General features: G+C 47.4%; 1 pseudogene; it reads right to left on the bottom strand.

Moving 5' to 3' along the window:
• Positions 1-1,303: 1,303 nt before the first annotated feature.
• On the bottom strand, positions 1,304-8,368 carry LOC136158961 (putative killer cell immunoglobulin-like receptor like protein KIR3DP1; annotated as a pseudogene).
• Between the last annotated feature and the right edge of the window lie 8,582 nt (positions 8,369-16,950).

Below are 16,950 nucleotides of genomic sequence, written 5' to 3'. Positions count from 1 at the left end.
TAAGTTAAAAGGCACAAGATTCTCAAACCTTTGACTTTGGTGAAAAGAAGCAAAAACGACAAAACGTGCAAATATAGATGGATTCACACAACACGTGCAAAGCCTCCCCGGGGCAAGCATTCCCTCTGTAGGCCTCAGTGATGTGGAGTGGAATGTCCAGTAGAACTCTAGGTGATGATGGGACTCTTTAAACATCTGCTCTGTCCAGCACCCTGGACCTGGCCACAGGATGCTACTGGGGACATGCAATGTGGTGGGTGTGACTGAAGAACTGAACGCTTTTTTCATTTGCGTGTAGAGCCATTGTCTGTACTGCATGGCTGGGTAACTACTTTATCGGCCAGCACAGATCCAGACTGAGGGGGATTTTGTTGTCCTGTTTCTACCCGTGGATCCCCAGCAGCCTCAGTTCACATGGCTGGGAAAAGGTTGAGGGAGCTTCCTCGATGGCTCAGTAGTAAAGAATCCGCCTGCCAATGCAAGAGACATGAGAGATGTGGGTTCAATCTCTGGGACAAAAAGATCCCCTCAAGAACGTAATGGCAACCAACTTCAGGATTCTTGCCTGGCGAATCCCAGGCACAGAGGAGCCAAGCGAACTACACACTACTCATGGGGTTGCAAAGAGTCAGTTATGACTAAATTGCCGTAGCACGCACACACACAGCCTCATATGGCTAGTGGCACCACACTGGCTATCTCAAACAGAATATACTTCATGTTTTTATTTGGCCTTCTAGCATTGATTTCATTATTTTTCATGGAAAGCATTTTATTTTAAATATAGCAGTGTGCACATGTCAATCTTAAACTTCCAATCAATCTCTCCCCTCACCTTTCCCCTCCATAGCTCTAAGATTGTTCTCTAAATCTACAAGTCTGTTTCTGTCTTGTAAAATTGTTCATCCTTGAAAAACATTATTGAATAGACATTTTATTTATTGTTTTTGTGTTTGTTTTAAAACAGAATAATTTGATGAAACAACTGGGAAATTTTTTATGCTTTATTGGAATTTTAGAAAAAGTAAGATGATCCTATTAACCTGCCCAGTATGTGTGATTGATTATACCATATCGACCTAAACAGTGAGATAGATAAAATGGAGTCCTAGAAGAGACAGGAGTTTACTTAGAGGTTGTGTGATTTTTGAAGATAATCCTGCAATCTTGGACTCCACTGTTCACCTCAGAGCTGCTGGGCTGCTTTGGAGGAGAAGGAGGAGTGTCCACGGAGGAACCTCTTTAAAAAGAGATCTAAGTTTTTAATTTGTAGCAATCTATGTGCTCACAGCCTGGGGCCAGGTCAGGGCTCAGCATGGTCTTTCTTTACATTGAATTCCTCATAGATACTGGGCTCGGGGAAGGGGTGCAATGGGCTCAGGGGGGTGGGAGTATTCAGTCTCTCAGAGAGGGTCCCGAGGTTCAAGTGAGCATATATCACATCATCTTCTGGAGAGTCCTGAGAAAAAGGAGTTGTGAATGATGGATTGAGATGCGATCTTCGAAGACTGGGACATTGGGCATTGGACGGGCCAATGCTATGGCAAGGGTTTGGGCTGGGAGGACTCACTTCATGGCTCACTTCTGGGTCTTCCTGGGGCTCTCCTTCCATGATGTCAAGATCTGCAAATGAAAGAGAGTCAAGGATCTTGGGAGTGGAGGCAGTTATTCCAGACCTCCATAACTTTGATGGGTCATCAAACCCAGAAAAAAACAGGGGTGTGCCCCAGGTTGCTGAGTCTGTCTACTCCACTAAATTAAATGAAAACAAAACATTCCATCTACAAGCCCAGCCATTCACCGACTGTCTCAGGAGCCTGTGCAAACCCACAGACTCATCCTACCTCTTCTGTTATGGACCATTCTCTTCTGCTTATCAGCAGATTCCCAAGGTCATGTAGGGGAGAAGAACAGATGGTTGTAGTTGAAGGGAAGAACAGGGTTTGGAATGTCCCTGGTGTCCAGAGATTAAGTGTCCATCTTCCAGTGCAGGCAACCTGGGTTCTATCCTTGGTGGGAGATCTATGATCCTATGTGTCTTGAAGCAGCTAAGCCCCACGTGCTACAACAGCTGAGCGCATGAGCTCTGGAGCCTGAACCACACCCCAGACTGCAATGTGGATCCCCCATGCTGCTGCAAAGACCTGATGCAGCCAAGAATAAATCAACAGATATTTTCATAAAAAGACAGGATTCCATGGGGCTCTGGATTATTTTCCCTCAGAGATAATACTGGAAACCCCTTTTAACCTACGGGAAGTGAAAACCTCATTGCCTGCTATGAGTCCACCTCCCCCTGGGTCAGATGATGCTGAGCTCACCACCCTCAGGCTTACGATTTGTGGTAGAACTCCAGTGACAGACAAGAGCAGCGAGGAGGATGCTGGTAGAGGTGAAGGTTATGGCAAGCCCAAGGACGATGTACAGTGCACTGGAGTGTTCTTGAGGAAGTCCTGTTTCTGCCAACAAAAAAATGGAAGGCCTGGTTTTTCTTTGCGTACACTGTGCCCTAGACACTGGTTTTTTGTATCCTTGCGTCAAACTGTCAGCATCTGTCAACCTGATCACTTGTGGTCTCCACTTCCCAGGAGGTAACAAAGCATCCAGGAGCGATGCTAGCAGTGGATGAAGTAAAGAGGCTTTGCAAGACCAGCAGAGGTCTGAATCAAGGTCCACTGGGCACCAATGCAGTTTCTCTCTGCTCCCTCACGTCAAGGCATGGTGTTTTTCCATGAATGGAGACCCTTCAATCCACAATACATTCCGACCCCGCCCCCATCTGCATATACCTGGAACGGAATCCTCAAGAACATATGACATGTTTATCTCTGAATGTGCAATGCTTAGTTCATAAAACACTAACAGAGGAATAACATATTTAAGGTGCTCCCTCAAATTCTCCACTTGCTGCCCCCATCCATCCCCAAAGATCCTGGTGGAGGGAGGGTAAGCATCTCCCTTAGGCATGGGATCAGGCCACTCTGACCCACTTTCTTCAATTTAGAAATTCCCAGTCCCTGGATCTCAATGCCCCCTCTGGTTCTCATGCACACCACAGTCTCAAATGCTGACTTGAGACGGATGTTGAGAAGCTCAACGTTGCAGTGCTGGGAGCTGGCAGAGCCAGCACTCACACAGGACCCCTATGTCCTCTCAAAAATTTTCAAAGATAGGAGACCTTCTTGCTTACCTTCTGTGCTGTGTGCCTCCATGGGTAAAGGGCAAGTACTTGTAGTGGAACCTAGGAGAAAGAAGACAGAAGGGGTGAGCAAGTAACCTTCCTCACCCCACCAAAGGAGGACTGTTCTTTCTGGAAGGTTGACCTCCTGCCTGTGCTTGACTCTGTGATCCCTCAGAGCACTGATGGGGGAAGAGAGAGCTTCTGGTTCCTCCCCGTGAGTGTGTTGAGTAGACCCACCATACTGGAGAAGAGATGGTGTAAGGAGGCGGGAAGGGTATGCCTCACGATTAAAGACAGCTGTAAGAAAGAGACACTATTTCTGCTCCAGGACTGAGTATCTATGCTCTTTAACTGGGAAATCACCTGTATATCAGAGGTGCCTCTGGGAAAACATTAAGTGCAAGTGCCCAATGCCATCTCTGATCCTCCCAAATCAGCTCAGCCTCTCCTCCTCCTGGGTCTACCCTGACCCTTTTCTTTATTTGCCTGGATGTACAGGATTCTGATGAGAAGCATCCATACAGGAGGTGGAAGAAGGTTCACATGCCACTGACCATCTCTCTTTCTCTCTGGATCTCATTGCCTCCATTTCTCCAGAAGCCCTAAGGTTCCCCTGACACCAGCACAGGGCCCTTGAGCTAAAGCTCAGTGATAGAGTAAGATGTTATGGAAAAAGCCAAAGAGACTTCTTAATCAAAACAAAGTGATTTAGTGTACTGTAAAGCAGGGGACACTTCTTGGCGCTCTGGAAACAAGAATACTGCAGCGGGTTGCTGTTGCCTCCTTCAGGGACCAGCTATTGTCAGAACTCTTCTCTATGACCGTGCTGTCTTGGGCGGCCCTGCACGACATGGCTCATAGCTTCATTGAGTTACACAAGCACCTTCATCACAACAAGGGTGTGATCCACGAAGGGAGATAGTGAAGGACACAGGAGTCTATCATGCTGCAGTTCAGGTGATCACAAAGAGTTGGACACAACTTATCGACTGAGTAGAAACAAGAAAGCTGGGTCAGGAGGAGGGTCCTCACCTATGACAGACAGGAGCAGGGGGTCGCTGGGGTCTGACCACGCGTAGGGAGAGCGAGAGAAGGAGCCGTAGCACCTGTAGACCCCGCTGTGGGCTGGGGCCCCAGGACCCAGAGGGAACGCTGCCTGGAGTGCCCCGTGGGGGCCCCGCCCTCCAGCGAGCAGACGCCCAAGGGTCTCCCCCTTCCTGAGCAGATGGAACTGGTCAAAGGCAAGCTCAGAGCTGCAGAGCAAGGTCACATTCTCTCCTGACCTCACCACGGGGACCCCTGGACTGAGAGAAAGGGTTTCTTGGACAGACCTAGAAGGAGGAGACCTTGATATTAGAGCACAAAGTAACTCTAGTCTTAAATATAGGCCTAAGGCCAGAAGTGTGCAACAAGAGAAGCATTGCAATGAGAAGTCCGCCCACCGCCAGGAGAGAAAGCCCCACAGAAATGAATACCCAGCACAGGGGAAAATTCAAACATAACTTTCATAATGGACTGTCATATAATATCCTTCCTCTGAAGAGAAATATATGTATATGACTAACTGAATCAGTCTTATGTACAAAAGGAATTAGCAACATCGTATATCAACTAGGCATCAACAAGAATAAATAAGAAAAAATATACTTTAAAAATCAACAAGACGTGGGGTTCTCTTGAAAGACGGAACCTACTAGGTTCTTCTGGGACCATCATAAAACATGGTATTGACCCAGAAACAGACATTATGTCCTGGAAATTTCCAGCATGTCATTGGGTTTCGACCACTTCAAACTTGAGGGAGTGTTCAGCACTGCCCTGCCCACCCCCAGGGGCTGGAACGGACTCCTTAGTAGGGAGGGTTGGCAGGGACAACTCCTTCCTCTTTGTGCAGAAGGACGCATTAAACCACAAGGGTGAGCAACTTCAAGGTGTCGACCTTCGTCCTGATCACCCAGGCCAGACTGCAAGGGCGTCTGGTACCACAGAGCTCCTGACAAAGGAAGTGAGCTCTGACATGAAGGCAGGAAACCAGCTCCTTAACAAACCATCATTGGTTTCCTGATCCAGGAACTGCCCGGGTCCCTGCTCTGGTACATTTTTCTCCATTGTTCGTTCTTTCACGTTCTTGCTGCTTCACTCTGTCACTGGCTGTGTCTTCTCCTTAGCACATGGCAGGTGCTCTGTTCTCTTTTCCCTTCCGTGTTCACACTTCCTCTCTCTCTGGTTTGTTCCCCTTCCTGAGTGTGTGAGCATCTCTGCACGCCTGTCATTATCTCCCGGTACTGATGCTGGACTGGACACCAGACCTTCTGTGACACAGACAGCAGAGGGGACTGGTCTGGACACACTCACCTGTGATGACGATGTCCACAGAGTCACTGGGGGCTGACCACTCATAGGGGGAGTGGCTGAGAGAGCCGTAACATCTGTAGGTGCCCTCACTCCCCGAGGTCATGGGGCCAATGAAGAAGTCAGCTGCAGCATGCCCACCCAGGAGCATCTCTCCATGTCTCTGGAAATGCCAGTTGCTGCCTTTTTTGTGCAGCATAAATTTGTCCAGCAGCAGTGGTGAGTGACAGCGGATGGTCACATTCTCTCCCGTCCGCACTATGGGGCCTGGGTGGGCTGAGATGGTGGGTTTTGGGAACACACCTAGGAGCAAAGAGGTTGTGAGCTTCAGTGATTCACCCTGTCTCAGCTCTCCCCCTGACATCTGAAGGTGTGAAAAATGTCCCATGAACCACCAAAGCCAATTACCCTTCCTGTGGCTTCTGTTGCATTCTCTCTAGCCTTGTTCTCAGCCTCTGGCTCATGCTTTTCTGTTTCTCTTTGCTCAAGATCTCCAGCCTCCTCTATGCTTATTCTAAGCTCTTTAGCTGCTGGATCTGCTCTCAGCCTCATGCAAGCATGCTCAGTCACGTCACTTGTGTCCGACTCTGTGGGGTCCCATGGAGCGTAGCCCGCCAGGCTCCTCTGACCTTGAGATTCTCCAGGCAAGAATACTGGAGTGGGTTGCCATGCTCTCAGCTTCATTCCATCCCTAATTTGCATTTGAGGGGCTGGGATGGTTTTGAGGATGCTTACCCTGTCTCTCTTCACATACATCTCCTATAATGTGGGTGATTACTGGCAAAATTAGGAAGGCAGTGGAGAAAAAGTGGAGCATTTCCCACCTGTGACCCCACCTCTTGCCTTTGGAGACATTGCTTGGATTCCTCCGTGGGGCTCCAGCTCCTTCACAGGGGCTACATCTCCCTACTGGGTGGCAGGTTCTGGGTCACGGTCATTCCCTTCCTCCCTGCTGGCAGGCAGAGGTCGCATCCTGTCTAACTAAAGCCTAGGGAGGTTCTCCTTCCTGAGCTGGGGCACCCATCCTTCTAGTCAAACCCTGAGGTTAAACTCTCAGAGTGGGTTCTCTTTCCCTGGTTAGGTTCTGGCTGGGAATCCTGAGGACGTCTTTGGCTGCACTGGTACGTGGACCTAGGGTAGGATTGCCTGCAGGCTCGGCCATCCCGGGCTGGGCTGGACCCCTCCTACCTGTGACCACAATCTGCAGGGGGTCACTGTGTGTGGACCACACAGAGAAAGACAAGTAGACTCCAGAACACGTGTAGGACCCGGCATGTTTTCTGGTCACCGGGCCAAGCGTGAGGGTGTTGACATGATGTCCCTGGAGCTCGCGCAAACTGGCTCCATCTCTTTTAAACAGTCTGAATATTGCAAAAGGAGAATGGGAGTGACACTGAAGAGTCACAGTCTGTCCTAAGGGAACCACGGGGCTTGGCCAGGCTGACAAAAAGGGCTTCTCATATGCACCTAGGACAGAAGGAGGCACAGGCTTTGAGAGGAAAATAGGAATGATCTCCTCTCCCCCCTGCCCCAATGGGCGCTTCCACTTCAATTCTTGCAAGTTTCCTCCCCTAAAGTGCATCATCGTGGTTCTAAAGGACACCTGGGGCTTGGGGACAGACAGAGACACAGTCCACCCAGGACGGACATCACGGAGATTCTAAGAATATGATTCTCAGAGGTGATTCTTCCCAGGAGAAGAATCATTCCTCAGGTTGATAAAATTTTGAAAAACTTTCTCTCAAAACACAAGACACTGGGGATTCCCTGGCAGCCCAGTGATTAGGACTTGGCACTTTCTGTGCCAAGGGCCCGGGTTGATCCCTGATCAGGGAACTAAGATCCTGCAAGCTGCACAATGCAGGCTAAAGAAAACACCACAGAGAAATTGATGCATGGAAAATAAGTGAAAGGACTTCCTTGTTGGATTTGTTAAAGCTCAAATGGTACAAAATCTTCCAGCAATGCAGGAGAGCAGGGTACAATCTCTCAGCTGGCAAGATCTCCTGGGCAAGGAAACGGCAGCCACCTCCAGTATTCTTGCCTGGAGAACCCCATGGACAGAGGAATCTGGTGAGCTACAGATCATGAGGTCGCAAAAAGTCAGATATGACTGAGTGACTAACAGTAACACAACTAAGAAGAGAAAAAGCAACTTGACTGAAAAGCAGGAAGGAAACCATGAACCCCGCTCTTTTGTTAGCTAGCCTCCATCAAATGTGGGACCAGGTCCAGGTGGCCCTGCCTGATGCCCAGCCACTCCTCTGGGGTCGGGTCTAGAGGGTGGTCCTGCAGATCCGGTTGTGAATGGCTTGTTGGAGATGCCACCTTGTCGGAGAGGTCTGTGGGCTGCAGCCGCTTGCCTCCCTCTGATGATAAAAATGGGACTCAGAGGGCCCAGCTCCCAGCTCCCAGACTTCACACTGTCCCTTCAGGTCCAGAGTCCAGAGCTGGGCTATCCTCTGGGGAGAGTGAAGGTGAGTATCAAGGGAATAGAGGACCTGGGATCCACAGGGCACATGGTTCTCACTGTACTGACAAGGGTCTCACCCTGCCCCCCAGTGTCATCTGCCTCAGCCAGGACTGCTCTGCTGAACACAGAAATAAGGGATGGGGAGGACTCACCCACAGGTGCCCAGATCGTAAGACTCGCACCGAATCCTAGAAGGAAAAGCCCATCAGAGATGGCTCGTCCCGATGGACCCACGCTCTTTGCACCCTCATCCAGGCAACCTGGTCAGTGGTGTGGAGACCCCTGATTTCCACCATAAACCAAACCTGCCGGGTCTTTCCAGACTCACCGAGACTCAGGAGGCTGAGGAGTGTGGGCCACATGGCTCTGCTTCTGTGAGGCAGGAGGCAGGACTGAGCAAAGCTGACCGAGTCACAGGATGCGGAAGGCGGGCAGTGTTGGTGGTACAGTCAGCCTGGTGCAGGTCACATGGGAAGATGGGCAGCCTCTTCTCACCCCAGGGATGGAAGGCTGACGTGAGCCTCGTCACTGAGATTACCTCATGATCTGAGCATCATCTTTTGTTTCCCTGAACACTATAAACACAGGAGGATTTGAACAGGGCTTGCTGCCTTTAGGAAGTAGTCATGGTGATTCTGTATATACCATGCAGCATGCTTTTCCCAAGCTCATGATAAATGTCATTAACCTTAAGTCTTTGCAGAAAGAAATCACATGTACCCACATTGTATCTCAGGTTCAGTGCAGGTTGCCAATTAAAGTCTCATTAATAGAGACTTTGATTCTGCATTCTTATAAGAGGAGCAGTCATGCATATTATGGCTCTTTGAAAATATTAAAAAATTCTATATTGTAATATATGTGATTAAGACACTAACTGTGTTAGTTTCAGCTGTTCAACAAAGTGAATCAGTTATACACATACATGCATCTATTGCTTTTCAAACTCTTTTCCCACTTAGGTAGTTACAGAATATCAAGTAGAATTCTCTGTTTTTATAGTAGGCCCTTGCTGGTCATCCATCTTAAATATAGCCGTGTGTATATATCAATCCTAAACTTTCAAGCTAACCTCCCCCTGACACTATCCCTCCTGGTAGCCATAAGTTCATTCTTTGTGTGTCTGTTTTGTAAATAAGTTCATTTTGTTAGATGTCACAAGGAAGCGATATCCTGTGACATTTGTCTTTCTCTGACTCTTCTTCATCTGAAATTATTCCATGACTGTGAGTGGAAACTTTGCACACACACACACTCTGTCTCTCTCTGTTGCTCCTTTTCCAATGCAAGGACCACACATGTACACAAAGATAATGTGTGTAAAGATGACTTTGGTGTTTTTTTGGGAGGGGGATTTGTTCTGCCTGAAAAGGTGGACAACCTTGCTTACTACATACTCAAATGAACACAAAATATGTCAAGTAGAGACTTTCAAGCTCCAGAATGCTTGAGTGAGGGGCATATCTCCAATCAACTCCAAACAGGGACAAAACGGCCCAGCTGTTTCAGCACTCCAAGGGCAGACATACACCCAGTTCAGCTGCTGTTCATCGACAGGAAAGAACCTCAGTAAGGGCAGTGGTTCCACACCACTTTGCTGGGGGTGGGGGTTGTTAACATTAGTGATGCTCCCTAAGTAATAAATATGGTCTCCTCTTGATCACTATGTATGTAATGGAGTAACAGTCCAGTCACCCTTCTCAAAATTTCCTTTTATTTACTTAATATCATGTTTCAGAATTAATCTATATTTTTTGTCATTTCAGTGTGTGCATTTTTGCTGCCATATATTATTTCGTTACAGAATATAAACCACAAATTTTAAAATTAAAAAAAATTTTTGAAATGCATTTCATTTCTGCTGTACAGCAAATTGATTCAACTTGACATATATATATTTTTGCATTATCATTTGTGGAAAGATCCCGAATAGAAGTCCCTGTGTCATGCTGTAGGACCTCAATGTTAATCCGTTTTATGCAAAAATAGATTCCATCTGCTAATCCCAAGTTCCCAATCCTTCCCTCCCCCTTGACAAACACAAGCCTATTCTCTATGTCTCCGAGTCTGTTCCTCTTTCATTGATATGTTCTTTTCAGATTCCACAGATGGGTGATATCACATGAACATTGTCTTTCTCTTTCTGTCTACTTCACTTAATATGATAATTCCAGGTCCATCCATGCTGCTGCAAATGGCATTATTTCATTTTCTAAATCTCTGAGTGGTATTCCATTCTCTGTGTGTATAAGCATATCCATTTTATTTATTCATTCATCTGTCGATGGACATTTAGGCTGTTCCCATGTCTTGGCTATTGTAAGTTTTGCTGCTCTGAACACAGGGGTGCATGAATCTTTTCAAGGTATAGTTTTATTCCAGATATATGCTCGGGACTGGAATTGTTGGATCATATGGAAACTCTGTTTTAAGTTTTTTGAGGAACTTTCATACTGTTTTCCACAGTGGCTGCACCAGTTTACACTCCCCCAAGAGTGTAAGAGGGTTTGCCTCTTCTCCACATGCTCTCCAACATCTATTATTCGTCAACTGTTTAATGATGGCCATTCTGATCGGTATGAGGTGGTACCTCATCGCAGTGTCAAATGGCATTTCTCTACTAATGAGCAATGCTGAGCATCTTTCCATATGACTGTTGGCCATCTGCATATCTTCCTTTAAACCACAGATATCAATTGTGAGAGTGATGTCTACGGACTTTGTCTAAAATGAACGACAGCTCTGCTGATGTCTCATGAATGTGCTCTGAGTCCAACCTCATGTTGTTGTCAAGGGACGGGGTGATGAGGACTTCAGGAAAGGAATAGTGACTTTATCTGGAAAGCCAGCAGACCAACGAGATCGCGAACTTGTGCCCCAAAGAATCATATTACCTGAGTTAGGTGGGCTTTTTGGGGAGTGAGAGGGACGGTCAAACAGTGTTTAGTGAATGTAAAATAACACTAGCCCATTGGGAAGAAAATTCCAAGGAGAAGAGAGAACAATACAGATTAAACACCCACCTCTGAACTCACACTTTCATACTTACACACACACAGACACACACACACACACACACACACAGAGACACACACACACAGACACTAAAAGGGGAGGAGAGATAGCTGGTTGTTGCAACGCTTTAATTAATTCATTAATGGCTGTACTGGGCACAGGCTTTCCCTAGTTGCGGGAAGGGGGTCTGCTCTTTGCTGTGGCGCAGGGTCTTCTCATCTCCGAGGCTTCTCTTGCTGTGGAGCACCCACTCTAGGCACATGGGCTTGTGGCCCACGGGCTTAACTGCCTGAGGCATGAGGAACGTTCCCAGTCCCAGGATCAGGCCCCTGTCCCCCACATTTGCAGTCAGATTCCCAACCACTGGACCATCAGGAAAGTCCTGTTGCAAGCTTTTTTTCACCTTAATTAATTTATTTTTAATTTAAGGAAAACTGCAATATTGTTAGTTTCTGCCATACATCAACATGGATCAGCCATAGCTATAGTTACGTCCCCTCCACTGTGGAAAACTTTTAATCTTGGAATCCTTTGCTCTTGAAGCTGTCCATGCAGGTCTGGTCATACTCTCCCTCTAAGCCCCCGACAAGACAACAGGCTTTGTCTGTTCTGCTGCTTTTTACCTCTTTATGAAAGTGAAAGTGTAATACCTTTCAAGTTCACAGCCTTGAGAATAGTCTTAGTCCCTCAGTCATGTCTGACTCTTTGTGATCCCACAGGCTGCAACCCCCCAGGCTCCTCTGTCCATGGGGATTCTGCAGGCAAGAATACTGGGGTGGGTTGCCATTTCCTTGTCCAGGGGATCTTCCCAACCGAGGGCTCGAGCTCAGGTCTCCCGCCTTGCACGCGGATTCTCTGTCATCTGAGTCACCAGGGAAGCCCAGCAGTAGATAATGTGATTCAATATTTCCTCCCACAATTCACGTTGCCTCTGTTTTCCATTTCCTTTTAACGTGGACCTGGTGGGATGTTGGCATTGTGCTTTCACTGCCAGGGTAGCAGAGCACTGAGGTGGAATATACCATAAATTTAAAAATAGGAGTTTGGATACAACGCTAGGTTTCTAATTAAAAAAGATGTGCAACAAGCAGCAAAGATTTACTGTATAGCACGGGGAACCACAGTCAATGTGTTGCAATAACCTAAGAAGGAAAATAATCTGAAAATTAATGTATGCGTATTTGTATAACTGAAGATCACCTTGCCGTGCACCTGAAACACTGTAAGTCAAGTAGACTTCAATAAAATATAAATATTTTCAGATTAGAAAATGGAGCCAGTAAAATAAATAAATTTTAAATAAAATGAAAGAAAACTAATTCGCTCAGCCATGTCGGACTCTCTGCAAGCTAATGGACTGTAGCCTGGCAGGCTCCAATGTCCATGGGATTTTCCAGGCAGGAATACTCCAATGACTCGTCATTTCCTTCCCCAAACACTGCAGACCAACTGCAGCATACTCCCTGATGGTCTGTGTACTCACGCTCACACTACAGCTCTGCATACGGTGTATTCACACGGGCACCCTGAGTGACGCAAACGAGTCTCAGCCCAGATGGTGAGTTTCAGGAAAGTCCCTGAAAGGAAGTCAGAGGCTGAGTCCCAGGACCTCCCCACTCCACACTCCCCAGCTCAGCTCAGGAGCCCTTCCAGGCTTCACCACCATCACTCTAGGATCCCAGTGCCCCCACCTCCTCCCCCACCGAATTCCTGGGACTGAAGTGAGACATGGGGACCCAGGAGCCCTAGGAGGACTCACCTGCAGGGTTCGGGGTCCTCTGGCCCAGACTCAGCCCTGGAAGTGAGAGATTTGCCAGCGAAAGCCTGGGCTCATTCTCTCTCCATCAGGATCCCTGGTCCCTCCAGGCGCCTGAGCCCTGACATTCCTATGAGCTGGGGGTAGGGGTTGGGCGTCCCGCGTCCTCCTGGGGTCCCCTCCTGCCCTCCACAACTGGCTGAGGCATAGAAGCGCAGAGAGGATGGAAGGCATGTCTGCAGCTCTGAGTGCCTAGACACGCCCACCCCTGCCCTGAACAGGTGAGGAGACCCCGGGGCCCTTGAGGACAAACAGGATGTGGTCCCTGAGGAGCTGCTGCCGCCCCTTGGGGTTCCCATGGCCGTGGACCCGCAGCAAGGGGGCAGCCCCTCCCTCCGTGGACCTGGCTCTGATGTCTCCAGGCAGGGCTCAGGAGGCCTCTCAGCGCAGACCTGAGGTCTCAGCTCTTTCTCTTTATGCTTGGTCTAAATGCCTGCTCTATAGGGTGGGACCCAGGTTCTTGTCCTGATTCAGCCCCAGGCAGTCTGGTTCCAACTAGGATTCAGAAATTTATTTTCCCAGTCCCCTCCAGAAATTTACTTCGCATCTTAGGTCAGTTCATAAATTATTACAGAGCACCTACTCTGTCCCAGGCATTGGTGTCACACAGCAGAAATACACCCGTGACCCAGGTAAACCCATCTTCTGTAGGTGCTTGAAGAACTCAGATTCTGCAGAATGCGGGCATCAAATGCTAATATTCAATTATTTTTTTAGGAGAAGAATTATGAGAATAACTGGGGTCTATATCTACACCGTGAACACCTGAAAAAATGAAGCTCATGAATTCTAGTCCCAGCACTGTATGGCAGAAAAAAAAAAATAGTGGGAAAAACTGAAACAGTGACAGATTTTCTTTTCTTGGGCTCCAAAATTACTGCAGATAGTAATTGCAGCCATGAAATTAAAAAACCTTTCTCCTTGGAAGAAAAGCTGTGACAAACCTAGACAGTGCATTAGAAATCACAGTTCCAACAGAGGTTCTTCTAGTCAAAGCTATAGTTTCCTAGTAGGCACATATGGATGTGAGAGTTGGACGTAAAGAAGGCCAAGCACTGAAGAACATGCTTTTAGACTGTGCTGCTGGGGAAAACTCTTGAGAGTCTCTTGGACAGCAAGGAGATCAAACCCATCAATCCTAAAGGAAATCAACCCTGAGAGTATTCATTGGTAGGATTGATGGTAAAGCTAAAGCTGCAATAATTTGACCACATGATGCAAAGAACTGACTAATGGAAAAGACCCTGATGCTGGGAAAGATTCAGGGCAAGAGCAGAAGAGGGCGACAGGATGAGATGGTTGGATGGCATGATTGACTCACTGGACTTGAGTTTGAGCAAACTCTGGGAGATAGTGAAGATAAGCCTGGCGAGCTGCAGTTCATGATCACAAAAGTCACACATGACTTAGTGACCTAACAACAGCGTCTACACTGTACTTGAGGGAAGAGGCTGCTTGCGGTGGTCTGGACACCATGGGGGAGGAGGGAGTACATTCTAGAGAGAAAAGAACATTCCCTAGACCCTGCGACACATGGACTCTCTGGGAGGATGGGGAGTTGGTGGTGGGCATGTACAGTGCTGTCCAATGTTCAAGGATGATGGTTTAATTTTTAAGAAAAATGGAATATACAAGCAAAAGACTATGATAAGAAAACTTTATGAAGGTCACATTGTATTAGCTGCTGTAGAGAAAAGGGGAATGAGAGTATAAATGTAATTTTTTTTAATTAAAGAAAATTCTTGGCCTTCAATTATTCCAATATGGGCATGTCAACCAGCATTCTAAAAGATTTATGTGGATTTTTCTTATGAAAATAGCCCCTTAATAATGCAAAAACCCACTAACAAGTGATGGAAATGATAGACTACCTTTGCATCTACTTTCGATTGGGAGGAGAAAAGGAACTTGTTGAGCTGAGTGTTCTCAGAAGAGCTGATGTGAGACACCACACAAATGTTAAATGGCCTATTTTCTGCATGTTTGCATGTGTGTGTGTGTGTGTGTGTGTGTGTGTGCACGAGTATCATTGGGAGGGAAGAAAAGGTGAGACCTGAGATTGGGGGGTGGGGGTCAGCTGTGGAGGACCATGATCAAGCTTGAATTCAGATAGTAGAGTTTGGAGTTTGCCCTGAAGATGTGGACTCCATGGAAGGATTTGGGGCAGAAAGCAGATTCTGAAATGTGAGTTAGAAAGGTGAAATGTGGAGGATGAACTGGAGATGGGCGTGTGGGTCTGGAGCTGAGAACCCAGGGAGGTTATGGCTGGGATCCAGGTGTGACTGTGGGCTGGACTATGTGGGCGGAGAGGACAGCAGGGTCAGGGGCACCCTGGAGGCTGAATTCATTTACTGTGTGATTGAATACGAGAGTAAGAGTCGAAGAGTTGAGTGTGACCTTCACTCCCTGCCCTGGTTGGGTGGAGGCACCAGCGAGGCCCTCAGAGACCTGGTGAACCGCAGAGTGAGGGAGCAACGATGGCTGGGGAGATTTGCAAAGTACAGTCTGCTCTCACAAGAGAGCACAGCTCATCCTCATTGGCCCAGTGGGCAGGCTTTACTTCTCCCAGTGACAGGCCAGGGTGTGCAAGAAGCAGGATGTGTCTCTGTCCCCTTGAGGTGAAGCATAGAGTCATTTCTGTCCCTTCAAAGCATCCTTTGATGCTGCATGTTCCTCTCCTCTTCATCCAACAGAGACTCCAGGACTCAGACTAGAATGGTCCTCATCAGAGTTCCTGATCAAGGACAGACACATATATTAATACATATGATATACTTCCACGAAGCAAAATACAAATAATACAAGAAATAGCCTGCTAAAGTCATCAACCACCTCAGGAAGTGGTATAGCCACCACTGAAATCTATTGATCTATCTATCTACATATCATCATGGAGAATGAAATGCAATGTGAAGTGAAAGTGAAGTCTCTCAGACGTGTCCAACTCCTTGCGACCCCATGGACTGTAGCCAACCAGGCTCCTCCATCCCTGGGATTTTCTGGGCAAGAATACTGGAGTGGGTTGCCCTTTCCTTCTGCAGGAGATCTTCCCCACCCAGGGATCGAACCCTAGTCTTCCGCATTGTAGACAGATGCTTTACCGTCTGAGCCACCAGGGAAGTCACCACTCCAATATTCTTGCTTGGAGAACCCCATGGAAAGAGAATCCTATAACATTTCAGTCCAAAGGGTCCCAAGGAGCTGGACATGACCAGGCGACTGAGCACATATATTATCTATCTATCAAGTTTCATTGAGTTATAATTGACATACAGCCCCGTGGTGTCCAAGCCAATGACCTGACTTACATATATTATGGAATGATTGCACGTTCAGGTATATTGCACAGCTGTGTCGTGTGTGCTCACTCACAGTAGCAACAGGAAAGGACGCTCCTGCATGTCTTCATTTGCATCGATCTTGACATTTCTCTTGGTAAGACAGTTCTTTGGTGGTTTACTTCTAAGCCAGAAGCAAGATTGCACACAGAGAGCTCAATGAGCAACTAAAGCTCCATGGAGCTTGAGCTTCGTCCCATTTGCCAGCTCAGTTCACACCGGGGTCCTCATGGTGTTATCCTTCAACCTTCCACTTGGGTGAGCCAAGCCACATTGTGTCACCTGTTAATAACTTAAGAGGCACAAGCTTCTCAAATCCTTGGCTTTGGTGACAAGAAGCAAAAAAGACAAAATGTGCAAATATCAATGGATTCACACAACATATGCAAAGCCTTCCTGGGGCAAGCGTTCTCTCTGCAAACCTTCAGTGATCTGGAGTGGAATGTCCAGTAGAATTCTCGGTGATGATGGGACTCTTTAAACATCTGCTCTGTCCAGCACCCTGGCATGTGGCCACAGGACGCTACTGAGCACTTGAAACGTGGTGGGTGTGACTGATGAACTGAATGTTTTTTTCATATACATGTAGAGTCATTGTCTGTACCGAGAGGCTTGGTAACTACTATATTGGCCAGTGAAGGTCCAGACTGAGGGGGTAGTGTTGTCCTGTTTCTACTCCTGGAACCCCAGCAGCCTCAGTGCACATGGCTGGGAAAAGAATGAGGCAGCTTCCTCGATGGCTCAGTAGTAAAGTATCTGCCTGCCAATGCAAGAG

This window comes from Muntiacus reevesi, chromosome 2 (genome assembly GCF_963930625.1).
Source record: "Muntiacus reevesi chromosome 2, mMunRee1.1, whole genome shotgun sequence".
Lineage (NCBI taxonomy): Eukaryota > Metazoa > Chordata > Mammalia > Artiodactyla > Cervidae > Muntiacus > Muntiacus reevesi.
The sequence above is the reverse complement of the archived record's forward strand: the minus strand, read 5'-3'. Positions and strand labels throughout refer to the sequence as shown.